Here is a 13,942-nt window from a genome sequence, read left to right on the forward strand (position 1 = left end):
TTGTTTGAAAGGTCACTGTCTGGTGGTGGGAAGCAGCTGGGAGTTGTAAACGACCCTTCTTATCAAATGTTAATGCTGGCAGACCTCACGTCACACATGCCGGCAGTGGGAATATTTCTTTGAGGTCCTGCAGGTTCCATGGAAACAAGTCATTTCATTTACATTCGGAAATGCGACCAGCTAATTGCTTTTCGAGGAACATCAAATAGCAGGATGTCTTTTTGTGGTGGAGGCTAAATGGAGGGCTCATGAGGGAGGGAAATATCAGACATCCCAAGGGTCTGTTGAATCAGCCTGGTTTTGTCACCATATGTGTCATTAGTTTTGTGGACTGTAGACCAGAGGCAGGAAAGGAAGAATATTCTATGTGCTCCTTAGGGATATTTGTTGTCCAGCGCAAGTGCTGTTTTGCACCGGGGAAAGATAAGGGTCACTTAAGGCGTTTAAGTTCACAAAGCAAACTTCTCACTTGTTTATTAAAACGAAAATTAAAAAAAACATTTTTTTTAAACTAAAAAAACTCAGAGTAAAAGAGGCCGCATATATACAGTATATGAACACTGGATCGTTAAAATACAGGTTTTAATCATCCGTAACATTGATCCAGAACATTAGCAACACAATCTCATTACATTAAGTCAACAAATACAATCAAAGTCTGCCAAAAAATAAGAGCATTGTATCATGAATACAGCCTGTAATGCTATAGTGGTCCATGGTGTTGGTCCAGTTTGTCGCCTCGGGCTTGGTTGGCCTTTCCTGCAGATGGGAAGCTCAAAATGTGTCCCTCACATATCCAGAAATACTGCTAACAGCAATATCCTGGCCTCAAACAGTATTCAGTTCATCAGCCTCATCCTTGTAATATTGCAATCCATATTTCACCAAAATCTGTCCATTATTATATGTTTTACATATCCTCAAACATGTGTAAAAGCACATTTCAACACTATATTGTCTGTATATGGAGGATTACTGCTCTCTTGTGTGTTTTGTCTGTTTTAACACAAGCAAGGAAAGCTAATTAGCCTGGGTTTAAAAAAAACAAAACAAAACATAACATCCCTCCAAATATGGTCAAATAGAACTAAAAGATTCATAGCATAATCTACTGTCATCATTTATTCAAGCAGCTTTACAAAATACAGGCTACATTAGGATGAGCGCCCACATTGACTCTACAATAAATTCATTGTGAATAACAGGGTGTATGGCATGTCGCTCTCTCTCCCTCTCTCTCTCTCTCTCTCTCTCTCTCTCTCTCACGGACACACACACACACAGCATCATGCAGATAGGGGCCTATTGTGATGTGTGTTACAATGCCTGTAGACCACGTGAAAGATGACTCTTACCGTGTGTGTTTACCGTCTCAAGGCTGATAACATGATGTGACAGAAGCAGAGAAATTGATTAAATCTTCAACTGCATGGCAATGAATGTTAATTTTCCCTCGAAGATCGTAATCTCTGCCATTAAGGGTTTGTTATAGACTCTGGTATAAATCCCTCTGTTGGCGGGAATATGGCTGTTATCATTTCCTTTTTGTCCCAGCTGAATAGGAGATCAAATGATTTGTGATTACTGTGATATGGTGTGTGTGTGTGTGTGTGTGTGTGTGTGTTTTCTTTTTCTTTCTTTTTTTTTATTTTCCCCCAATCCAAAAAAATACCGGAACAAGGAAATGTAGACAGCAAATCCCCCAGAATTATTCATAAATCTAATGATATGCTCAACACTTGGCAATTTCAAGAGGGAGAGAAAGAGGGGAAAAAAATAAGACTTGCATATGAATCCCCTTTTGTCCTTGAGAGCTATTAATAAGAGTAAGTTCACATTAATGGGAGAACAGGAGAAAGGAGAGAAACAAAACAAATATATGGCTAACACAGTGATGGCCCAACGCTTTTTTGTTTTTTTGGTTGTTTTTTTTTTTTTTGTTTTACGAGTGCCTCGGAGACACAAAGCATACTAATCACCCGGGCGAGGTCTGAACTTGTGTCTGGATAAAGTAAGAGCGTCAGTGGTAATTACACGTGTGTAGTGGGGGCTAGTCCAAACACAACTGAGATGTAAAACAAGGGGAGAAGGCTGCAAACGTAAATCCACCGGCTTCCGTTATGTCCCCCACTTGATACATGGTTGTGCAATGCAGACACCCTCCCTTCCCCTCCGCTCCCCTCCCCTGCCCCTTCTTCCTTTTCCTCTCTCTTCCTTTCTATTGCCTCCCTCTTTCTCTCTCTCTCTTTTTTTGGTTCCTCAAGACAAGACTGCACCATCCCCATCAGTCTAAGACAAAAAGTCATCAGTGACAGATACCTCATTTAAGACTGCCCCCTGCTGTATGAAAACAGGAAGGACACCACCGCAAAAAAGTGAGAGAGAGAGAGAGAGAGAGAGAGAGAGAGAGAAGCAGAAATTGCAGCCAAAGACAAACTTATTCACGTTCATACATATATGACATGCTTTAAAATTCCCAGCGTTCATGAAATATACATCCTCATTAAGCACGTTGAGCTCTTAAATCCATCAATACTCTTGACAAAATATAAATGAGCAGTTTATGGATTGACGGTTTAAAGAGTAAAAGAAAAGGAAGACTCTTACCTGGACTTGAACTATTTGTAAAAAAAAAAAAAAAAAAAGGTTACATCAGTCATGTAGCAGATGTAGAATAGAGGAAGGGAGGTGAATAAGTGTGAGAGAAAAAGAGAAAGAAACGATCATTAAGGGAGAAAAAATATAGATTTCCCGTCAGAGCGTCATTGTAATTGTACATACTTGGACCACCTTTATTTTTGTGTGTGTCTGGGTTTAAGTGAGCCTTGGGAAACCTTGTTTGTGTTCACACCACATCCAGGCTGCTTCCTTAACAACCTTTCCAGGACAACTGATAAAAGAAGATGAGGTAAGAGTGGAGGCAGAGCTGGACGGGGAAAAGAAAAAAGAAAAAAAAACCTCAACAACAACACCAAAAAAAACAAGCAGATTTGCTGGCACACCATTCTTAAATTGGTGCTCTTCTATACATCCCCTCCCACCGTCACCCCCACCTCTCTGCTATTCTCACCTCCATCCCAACTCCAGCCCTTCTTCCCCCTTCGCTCCCTCAATTGCTACTGTCCAGGAAAATAAACGATCAGCAAGTGCAGCCACAGCGTGGTGCCAGTGTGAACTTAGCCAGTCAGAGAGATGTTTTAAATTGTTTTCTCCAAAGGTCGCGCTCTCCTTTCTCACAGTTTTTGCTTGTCACCTCACCATTGTGTTTGGAATCCTCGTCTATTGATCCACCCTCCATTGAGCGTGTCCTCGGCGGCCAGCACCTCAATTCGCTAGGCGGTGACGTGAGGAGGCTCCCAACTTGATCAAATAAAAAAAAACATATTATAAAGAACAAGAGGGGTAGAAAAGACAGGGATAAAACAGATAAATAGGCTTTATCTTCTGTTTCTTTGAGCTTTGAAAAAACATCCAAATACTGTATTCCCATCCCCCCTTTCGCCCATGTTAAGCCAAGGCCAAATCACAAGCCCCTTGTGTCATTTCTCAACAATGCTTCTGGCTGCTGGACTTGATGGCTCAATGTTCCCTGTATGACATGTACTGCCTCAAAGGGAGGTCTGTGCTTTTATACAGCTCAAACTTGATACCAAAGCTGTTCAAACACCAAGGCCTTTCCTCAACAATAAAGAGTGTGTATGTGCATGCATGTGTTCTTTGTGCTGAGCTTTGGTTGCGTGTGTGTGTGTGTGTGTGTGTGTGTGTGTGTTTGTGTGAAAGAGAGGGAGAGAAAGAGACATAGGTAGAAATTATGTAAAGAATTTTTTTCCGTTTTTTTTTTTTTTTTTGGTCTTCACATACCTTTTTCACTTTTGACTTCACATACCTCCGTACACTGAACTTAGAGTTTTCTTTCTTTCTTCTTGTCGTTGATCTTGTGGTTTGCCCCGACACGAACCCCCACCCCCACCTCCCCCACCCTAATTCTGAATGACCATTCAAAGGTGTGCCATTGCTTGGGAATAAATTACACTTTATCTCGGCGTGACAAATTAAAAGATCTCTTAAAGTAAGCAAATGTCATCTTGATTTGGCAGGACCTATCAATAAAGTTGCTATCGATCGGCGTCTCTTTATTCCACAACTCTGTAGGGGACATTAATCATGTTGCCCAGGATTTGTGTGGTCACTGTGGATCTTTACTTACAGCCGCTTGGGATACAAATAGGCTGAACAGTTGTTGAATTAGTGCCTTTGAGTTGTTGCTGCCCTGACTGAGGATCAGTGTGTGTGTGTGTGTGTGTGTGTGTGTGTGTGTGTGTGTGTGTGTGCATGCGCGCATGTGTAAACCAACAATTGATTGGTGCCTTGTGTTGATCTCACGGACAGTGAGTGCCAAAAGGATTGAAACCCTGAGTGTTTAGGAATGAAACAATTTGTAATGGTTCTTTGTTTATTATAAAAGGAAACTAAACCTTCTTTTTTTTGGGGGGGGGGGCAATGGGCTGTTTTAATTCAAGTCACACTGAGAACAACAAGTTTTGATTGAATTTTGTTTTTCTTTCTACAGGAGGAGAGCACAATTAAAAGCTGAGCTAATTTGGATCTGTTGTCACCCGATGTCACAGTCTGGTCAGCTCCTTAGAGGCCTCTGAGTCAAAATCCTCTAACTCTCTCTTTATACCGTCTTATCTATCATCAGGTTAGCAGACAAATGCATCGCAGATTTTTAACAAAATCTTTGAAAAATTCCTCAAAAGAAAATGTGACACAAAAACCTTAATTGTCTTCTGCCGTTGTTCTGCGAATATCAGGGCGCTAGTGCTCGGGAGGGTGCAGCTAGAAGACGTGATGTAAACACGAGCCGGTCCAACCTGAAACATGGACACAAACGAAAGACGCTTGGAAATGCAGTCTACTGCTAAACAATCACAAGAACAACTACGTGATGTTGGAAGTCTTCTGACCATCATCTGATTGAAGTACGTCTTTATTTATTCACTGAATGTGTCATTGCACTCATTAGCATTTAGATTCTGGTGATACACCATCTTTCCCACCCTTTCCAAGCCTAAAATGGATTTGCAAGATTTATTCAAATTCAGATTTGTTTTGTTTTTTTTTAATGCATATTAGAAGAGCTGGATGAAAATGTAGTGGCGTGGATGTGAAATGCACAATCGATCAGTTCCAGATCTCTTGTCATTTCTGGGATTTTAAATATAGTAGTAACAACTCCAATTATTCCAAAACCAATAAGCATTTCCCTCTGAACTAGTTTTCCCACTGCTGGTCAGATTAATGTCCTCCCACACTGAGCAAATTTGCCAATCAGCAGATTTCTGCAGAGCTGTGTTTGGTCTCTAGGAGGTGGATGCAGCTATAATGACTGGAGGAGGAATGACATCATAGACACGGCTTTGCTCTCTGTTGCCACCATGTGGTGAAATGAAAAAGAACCTTTCATGTCTGTACCACTGGAGCACGGTTGAACACTTTTTCTTTTCTTTCCTGTTTTTCATTTGAGAATGAATTTGTTTGGGTGTCATGGGGTCTGGATCCAACCCCAAGAATAGTTTGTTTAAATGCTCATCACAAATTATCAGTCACATGCGCACTCACGGTCGTTCTCAACAGTCTACATCTGATCTGGATGCCTTTGGTGTGATATGCTGTGATACGTCAGAATGTGAAAAATTCTTCTAGTTTTTATTTTTTATAACCACTGACTGCTGAATTCCCGCTTGGAATAATTCTTTCATTCCCTCCAAGGAATTTTTGGCTCGATCATCAATCAATTTTAATAATATCTAGATGGATTTTGTCATTTTATTCATTTAAAAGTGACAAGGGGATTCTATAAAGAGATATTCCACACATCATAACAAATATTAAGATAGATTTTAGATTTACATCTGTTTTAACTTGGACTATGTTGTCACTGTAATTTCATTATTAGATTTATAATCCACAAAGTGTGAGCCAAATTGAAAAATGGCTTTTGATCTTGAGCCACGTAGGAGTATAATCTTTATAAGCTTCATAAGCCAATCATGTAGAAGTATGAGTAAAGTCATGCTCCTTTTACTTTTGTTTGCATAGCAAATCCCCTCAATCATATTGGACCAGAATGGAGGAGAATCCGTGATGCTGGCCAAGAAAAATGTCTCCGATCGGAGAGGACAAGCATCTGTTACTCGCTATAATTTGACTTGAGTAAAGAGAACCTTCGTCTGTATTGTACAGATCTATAGCATTTGTCAAGGCGCACGCTGCACACCCAGATAGCTTAACAACCAACACCATCGTCGACATCCTTCTTAAACCACACAGTGGGCAGTGAGATAATACCTCCTGTAATGAGTCCCCAAATTAGGAGGGGAAAGGCATGCCAGATTAGAGCGCAGCACAGAGCCAACAAAGGGCCCTGGGAGAGAGGAAGTAAAGTTGATGGAGGAGAAGCCGTGAAGGGATAGAGACAGAACAGTCAGAGGGGGAAACGGAGGAAGAGTTGGCCGACAGTTTTTTTCCTTAATTACTCCCCTTGTTAACCCCTCTCAGAAACTCTACGTTTGGTTCGTGTAATGGCCAGAGCTGCAAAGTGTGTGGATGAAGAGGCCAGGGACTGTTTAATCCCACTTGCCTGTGTATCACTGCTGCTGCAATAGATTCTTTCCACTACTCTCGGTTTCTCCTCCTGTTCTCTCTTCTTCCAGATAACTTTCTTGCAGAATCACACACATTAAGAGCCCCTCTTTCTTGAAGACATGGGGAGACAGACTACAGGTTATTTGCAACAAGTCCCCCAACATGTACAACTTAATAAATCTTGTCCTTTTTATACAGCAACTTTTTTGGCTGGTCTGGTTAACACTCACCCTTGAGCAACACGCAATCAACAGCCAGCTCCTGATGGTATCAAAACCTGCTGTCAAACCCGCCGCTGCCTCCACCTCCTCATACAGACTCCTCTTAGCTTTTATCATGTGATGTCTTACTTTCATGTGCTTATAGTAGCCAAAGCAGCTACTGTAGGTGTCATTCGTCACTTACTCGTCCTTCCAGTCCCTCCGGGGTTCTGCAGTGTTTTTGTGACTGTTGCGGCCAAAAATGTTTGGTTTTGCACCAACTTTTCCTAGAAATTACAGCAAAATTTGCAGAATGCAGTTTTGGTTTTTTTGCAGTCAAACAGTGGGAAATGGATAAAATTTGTTATCGGATGCGAAAATGGGAACAGAGTTTATTCGTATACTATTTTGTAGCTTCCGCTGTCGAGAGTGGCAGTGATGTGCAATTTAGTGTTCATGTAACTACATAACATTTGCTTGCAGCATTAAGACTACTTGTTGGTTAGTTTCAGAGTGACACCTGTGTTTCTTTGTTTACAAATGAGTATAATCCAATTTACGTGAACCAGAAGTTTCGTGAGGTTGCCTAGCGACGAACCAGATGAGGAGCCGGTGCTATTGTGTGTGTTTTTTCCCCACGCACAAATAATAGTGTCCTCAGAATATGCCAGCCATCATGTCAAAGGGAATATTCTCACAGCTGCAGTGCATATAAACACCTTATTGAGTATGTTACCTTAATAAGAATGTGGACATTAACAGGAACATAGTGTACGATAAACATACTGTTTGTTTTCACATCCTGTAAATCCTTGCATGAGGCCATGATGTCACATCTAATTGCAGAATTGATGTCACTTCTAGAACACGGCGTCAACTAAATGCAATGTTTTTTTCAACTCTTGGCAGTGATACAATCAACTCTTCGCGATAAATGTGCAGGAATTTAGAAAACACACAAGCCTCCATATATTCCACAGAGAGTGTCTGGGTTTGCATTAATTTATGCCATCGCTGGAGGGTCTGAGATCCCACCTGGGTGTTCATGACCTATGCTCGTTCTTCTCTGTGCTTTCAGAGTGTCAGGTAAATTATTGTTAGATTACCCAAAGTGGTGTAAATCTGTCATGAACACTTTACCGCTACTTCCTTGTACTTTTTCACCAAAGGTATTTGCCTTTTTACTGCAGACTGGTTTATTAATTGCACAGAGAGCCATAGTTCCACTTTTTTTCCCCTTCAAAACCTTGAGGCTTGACAGATTAGGACTCCTTCTTGTCTTGAAACACCATATTTCACAACAGTGAAAAGAAACAACAACTCAATACAATTGAATTACAAGGCAAATTATATTCAAGGTGTTTCTTTGAAATCATTTCTCGGTTTATCTTCACTCTTGAGGGAGGTTACTAAACATCTGAAAATTAGAAAGTCATAGAAGAGAAAGCACAGAGCTCATTCAGTCAAAGATATTCCACCCATTTAAAAAAAGAAAATACTGAAGTATTTGATGATACATTCATTAATCATTAAAAAAAAAACTACTGGCAGTTGAAATAATAGGTTCCCAAATACTTGCTCTGTCAAGCAGCATGAATATTGAATTTCATATCACTGTCATTACTTCAAGGGCTTCCAGCCTCTGTCACAAGTATGAGTGCTGCAACATGAATCAATAAGACGGCCCTCTGTTTCATTTGTATGTTTCCTGGATAGATTATTGGTAAATGTAAATAGGTTGCAGTGATTTATCACACATGACACTGTCCATTCCTCTTTAATTTGTGTTTAAACGTGGGAATAAAAACTGAATCAATGAATCACATTTGGCACAAAAAGTCAACGGGGCATGTTAAAATCTCCTCTACGGTAAACAAGTAATTGGTATACTCCACAGTGTAATTTCCAGCAAGATATGAGTTTTTTTTATTTTTTATTTTTTTTGAGGTTGCATTTTTTTTTAAATAGCCTTTTTGGCCATCAGGGAGAAAACACTGAAGGGGCTATTACTGAGAGTTTGTATGTGTTTTGCATACGTCACTATAGTGCTACATCAACGTCTACAGGTCTGACACGGAGACGTGCTGACGGGCCAAATTGAGCAATCGTATGTTAGCGCACAGTTTAAAAATAACCGGGCTCCCTCAGCAGTCTGTGTTTGTGTGTGTGTGTGTGTGTGTGTGTGTGTGTGTGTGTGTGTGTGTGTGTGTGTGTGTGTGTGTGTGTTACTAGATGGCAGTGGGATGATGGCAACATAAATTTCAGTCATTTTGTCACATTAGCATAACATAAAGCATACGAAATGAGACAAAATGAATCTCACCAGGAAAAATTATAGGATCACAAATGGAAGTTCTGTTCTCCGAGTGCCAGACGTTGAAATATACATTAAAATGTTTGATAGCGGTATTTTTTTTTAGTCTACTCTTATCAATACAACATAATAAACACATTTCTGCATGAGACCCATGCCCATATACACGCAGGCTTTTTTAACTGTTATAATACTGCGAAGAAATAAAAAAAGGAGACAATGTCGTCGCAACTGGACAACAGGCCTTTTTCTTCAGCTCATTTTTTTCACATTCAACATCACAAATGTGCCTGAAAAGAGCAGAAACAGCGCAGAGGGCGGTCTGTTTCCTCATGGTCAGTGCAGACCGAATGATGTTGCTTTAAAGCAGACGGGTTTCTTTCATCATCTTGTCAAGTTTCATCAATGCTGATTGGAGTATCTGTGTCTATACAGCGAGGTCATTTGACCCCGGATTGAACAGCGAACAAAGTCTCCTCTTGCAGCTCTAAAACCACCAGATGAGGGATGTGATCAGAACTAAAAGTTCTCTTAATGAGATGGCGTGATAAAAGTTGTGGTTTGTAAACAGACCTGAAAGAATCCTCTTCTCTACACTAATGATTCACATCCATTTTAAAATATCGCACTAAAAGTTAAATATCTAGTTTACAGTGTGTTTGTTTTTTACACCGCCTGTGTGTCAAATTTCACTGTGGTTGTTAAATCATGTTGTTAATTTTTCCACATTTGCACTGGAGTAAACATCAGTAACTCAAGCTGCTTCTGAGGACATCGTTAAATGGATAAATGAATACGATTCATAAAAGTAAATAAAATGAGCATAAACAAGTTACTTAAAATCAAATAGCAACTGCCGCACTGAAGTTAAAAGGTGGATAGTCGGACCCTGAGAGCTGCAGTCGTACCATCAGCATCCAGCAGTTTATTGGCTGATCTTGTTTGGATTAACAAATTCAGACAGTAAACCAACCTTCACTGCCTGCACGAGGCAGGTGCAGAGGGGTACAGAAGCATTTCTCAAGCTTCACGAATCATCGGGGTGAATATGAACAAGTTAGCGCCGGCTGGTCAACCCTCAAAACCGCCCACAGACAGACTATCACCGGAGAGTTTTGGCTCGATCAGTCAGTTCCTCTCCTTTGACTCAAAAATTTAATGAACCAAATTCACTTTTTGTCACAAGTTTTTTGGTATAGTGACAAAAAAAAAAAATTGAACCTGTTGACAGATTCCAACAAAAAGTCCAATTAAAGAAAACAAACTCACAAGAGCAACAAGAAGCTGTCAGGAGCATAAAACAATTTTAAAAAATGACAATTAAAAAGAATGTATCTTTGAAACAGATTCAATAAATGTTGCTGTGCTTGTGTACATCTCAAACACGTCTGCAGGGGATGGAACATAAACAAGTATCATAATAGACCTAAATTTCTATTTTCTTCAGAGAAGGTAAAAGTCCCTCAGAATTTCACAATAATACACAATCATATTTGCTGAGATTCTTCTTGCAATACAGAAACTATTCATCGCTTGCACCCAGTCGTTCTGGTATCATTTCAGTCTTCAGTAAAGGCCTCCTACACTTCACATCATGGCCAGAAGGAGGAACCACACGCTTTCCCCTCCAAACTTCCTGACCCAGTTTCAACTGAGTGTCTAGGACATTTTGTTCTAGTCACATCCATCCTTCCCCATTTTATCACATGAGGTCAAGCGTTTTAAGTAGCTTATAGGCCAACAGCTCAGCCAACTGAGGCCAGAGAAAGAGGACATATTTTATATTCATGCTTCCAAGCTATAGTGAGTGGGGTGTTGCTGATCTGTGTCCACAAGTGCAGAGGCCTCATACTGTAAGTTGATGGGCAGAAATAAATTAGGTTACCTTCCTTAGATATATGAATATACAAATATAAGATAAATGAATTGTTTTCTTATCCATTTGGAATGCATTTAAACTGGATTACATATCATTTTTATACTTTAAAGGACATGGAGCCCTTCAATTATCAATAACCAATTCAATTATCCAGGTCATGTGCATGCGTGTGAGTGTGTGTGTGTGTGTGTGTGTGTGTGTGTGTGTGTGTGTGTGTGTGTGTGTATTGGAGTAACAGGCTAGTGAAAAGGCTCATCTGTTGTTTTTTAGAACATGTGTGCCAAGACAAAAGGAAAGGAAAGAAAAAAAACCATGTCTACACGTGCAGACACGCACACACACACAGAACTATTTGTTGTTGAAGCAGATGTACGTCACATAGGAAGCAGACATTCATCTTCATACCACTGCAACTCAAAGCAGTGCAAATAAACAAAGAGAAATTTAGTAACTGTAAGATCACGTTGTTATCATGTGGGTGGAAACCTGAGGAGGAGCGGGTGTGACACAGCTCCCTGTGAGTACCCAATATGATTATATTTTTGTTGTTCTCTCTATGTCCACATGTGTTTAATTGAGTAATAATTATAGACATATATATATATATATATATATATATATATATATATATATATTCAAAACTCTGCCTCAGCAGCATCAACAGTGCCTGTTTGATAGCAACCACTGTCGGCAGCCAAAGCTGTCGGCGCACGTGCGCCACAGCTGAACAAAATGTACAGAGCAGCCACCACTAAACCCATTAAAGGCCCCGCCAGTCAGCTAAAACAGCAGGCTTTGTTGACTGTATCACTGAACCAACCGCAAAAATGAAGTACATTATGCTTACCAGCCTTGTAGTGACAATGTAGATTAGAGGCTGAACAGGGAAATGAGCAGCAGGATGACGTACTGCGACAGTTACTGGTCTGTGTTCACAACAAAAAACAAAAACTGACAAATCTCATTTAACAAATAGATGCGTGCGAGGTTCTGTTTTTGTCTTGATTGCTTTTTTATTTACCTTAAATGTGTCTACATACATTCACACAAACGCACAGTGAGTGAGTGCGCTCAGAACAACTTGAGCCCCATGGTTGAAGGTGCGCACCTCTGTGCTCACCCGTAGAAAACATGTCACTGTCACGTTCGTCATCAACCTTTTCTGCGGTGGCTCTGCAAAGTGAAAGCAGTCATATTCAGAACACGCCGTCCTTGGTTGGTTTTCACAAAAGGAAGTGGATGAAAACCATGCACACACACAAGCTTTCATGTACAGAAAGACATTTAGCTGCAATGTATGCTGTGTATCTGCTGACAGTGAAAGGAATCCAAGCTGAAAAGATTTGAATGGGAAATGTTTCATTTTTTAAGTTCATGGAGTCAATAGATTTGTTCTGATGTGTCATAAAACCTCGACTAAAAATACTTTCTTTTAAAAGAGGAACTTTTTTTTTTGCATATCACTTTAACTCGACGTTCAATGCTTCAAGGATTCTCCGTTTAGTAATAAATGAATATACTTCATGACTGACGACTGACATGCTGAAGAACTGAATCGCTGTGTTTGTCGTCTCTCTGGGAACTTGTTTGGTTTTCCGTGTTGTGTTTGAGTACAGTCTCAGGGTTGTTGATACTGTGTTTTATATACTTTGGACTGTTGCATTGCCAGCTTGACCTTAAATGACCTCCCGCCATTATACTGTAGAACCGAAACTGCACCAGTTGCACAAGAGTTTCAACGGAAAGAGGAAAGCAGGTTTGGATGAATTCATCCTGTCATTTAAGGTATAAAAACCTTGTTCCTCAGTTTTGTGCGTGAAACTCACACAACTGGAGTTTTCGGTTCGGTGATAAATCAAGATATCAACCCATCTGCGTCTGCAGTGCACTAAAGTTTAGAGTTCACGTGCGCATCCTCGGTGAGGATGCAGTTTAAACAACGGGCGGAGTCGTGGGAGATCTGTTCATGATGTTGGATGGATGTGTGCCGTTTTGCTTTGAAGGTCTGTGAAGCAGCGAGACAAATGTTGGTTGTGGGGGGTGGAAATCTTAAGATGCGGCTGAGGAAGAGAATTTTATTTGCCTCTCCACTCCGGATGTCACCCGTTCTGTCACCTCTGAACATTGCGTGACTTAAACACTGTCCAGTTCCGCACCATTTCAAGAGAAAATTTTCTTTGCGAAAACAGGGCTGAGTAGTTTTCATGCAATCCTGATAGACAAAGTGCACTTTTAGGAGAATCTGCAAAATGTTGTCACAAGAGTATATAATCTGATTATCACCAAAACCCAAATTTGATGGTTAATATTTTGAGGTTATGTCCTCACTTCTCTCCCCTCTCGCTGTTGTTCAGCCAAGAAATGGCAAAAAAATTAATTTTGCAAGATCAGAAAAATGTAAAGAATGAAAACATGTTGACTGAAAACAGTCGTAGACGTATTAGCTCTACTCTGCTTGCCATTCTGAGAATGAAAAAATCCTCAAAATGTTTAAAATTGAAAATGTTCTGGAACCCTTTTTTTTTCACCGATGGGGGGGGGGGGGGGGGGGGTAAAGTCATGATGATGATTTAATTGACTGCTTAGCATTCAGACCGCTTCCTTACCCTTAGAAGAAGTTAAATCGTGTCACATTTTGATCTCAAATAAGCTCAGAGAGACGTCCAATATGTTACTGAGTTTAGATGTAATTATGTGTTCTGCGGAGTCTGGGGCACTGCAAACCTCCTGTGGGAATAATAACGTTCAGCCGCTGCCAACTTCGTCATTGGCAGTCACGAACGTCCAGGCCTTTCCTTTGGCACGTGATGCTACGAGCTACATTAAAGCATCTGACCTGGATTGGCTCATGCTGATGAATGGAGGCAGGTGATCAAAGCCGGAGTGGCATCTTAAAATTTA

At 40.4% G+C, this 13,942-nt stretch overlaps 1 long non-coding RNA gene across 1 annotated transcript; it reads right to left on the reverse strand.

The window, feature by feature from the left end:
• Window positions 1-2,202: 2,202 nt before the first annotated feature.
• Window positions 2,203-11,932, reverse strand: LOC147251205 (uncharacterized). Its single transcript, XR_015119048.1, has 4 exons — window positions 11,889-11,932; window positions 4,779-4,874; window positions 3,259-3,360; window positions 2,203-2,926 (listed from the first exon to the last, which is right to left on the reverse strand). It is a non-coding gene; the product is annotated as an uncharacterized LOC147251205 (long non-coding RNA).
• Window positions 11,933-13,942: the final 2,010 nt, after the last annotated feature.

This window comes from Aulostomus chinensis, chromosome 13 (assembly GCF_037954235.1).
Source record: "Aulostomus chinensis isolate RoL2024-O1b breed Wild chromosome 13, RoL_Achi_v1.0, whole genome shotgun sequence".
NCBI lineage: Eukaryota > Metazoa > Chordata > Actinopteri > Syngnathiformes > Aulostomidae > Aulostomus > Aulostomus chinensis.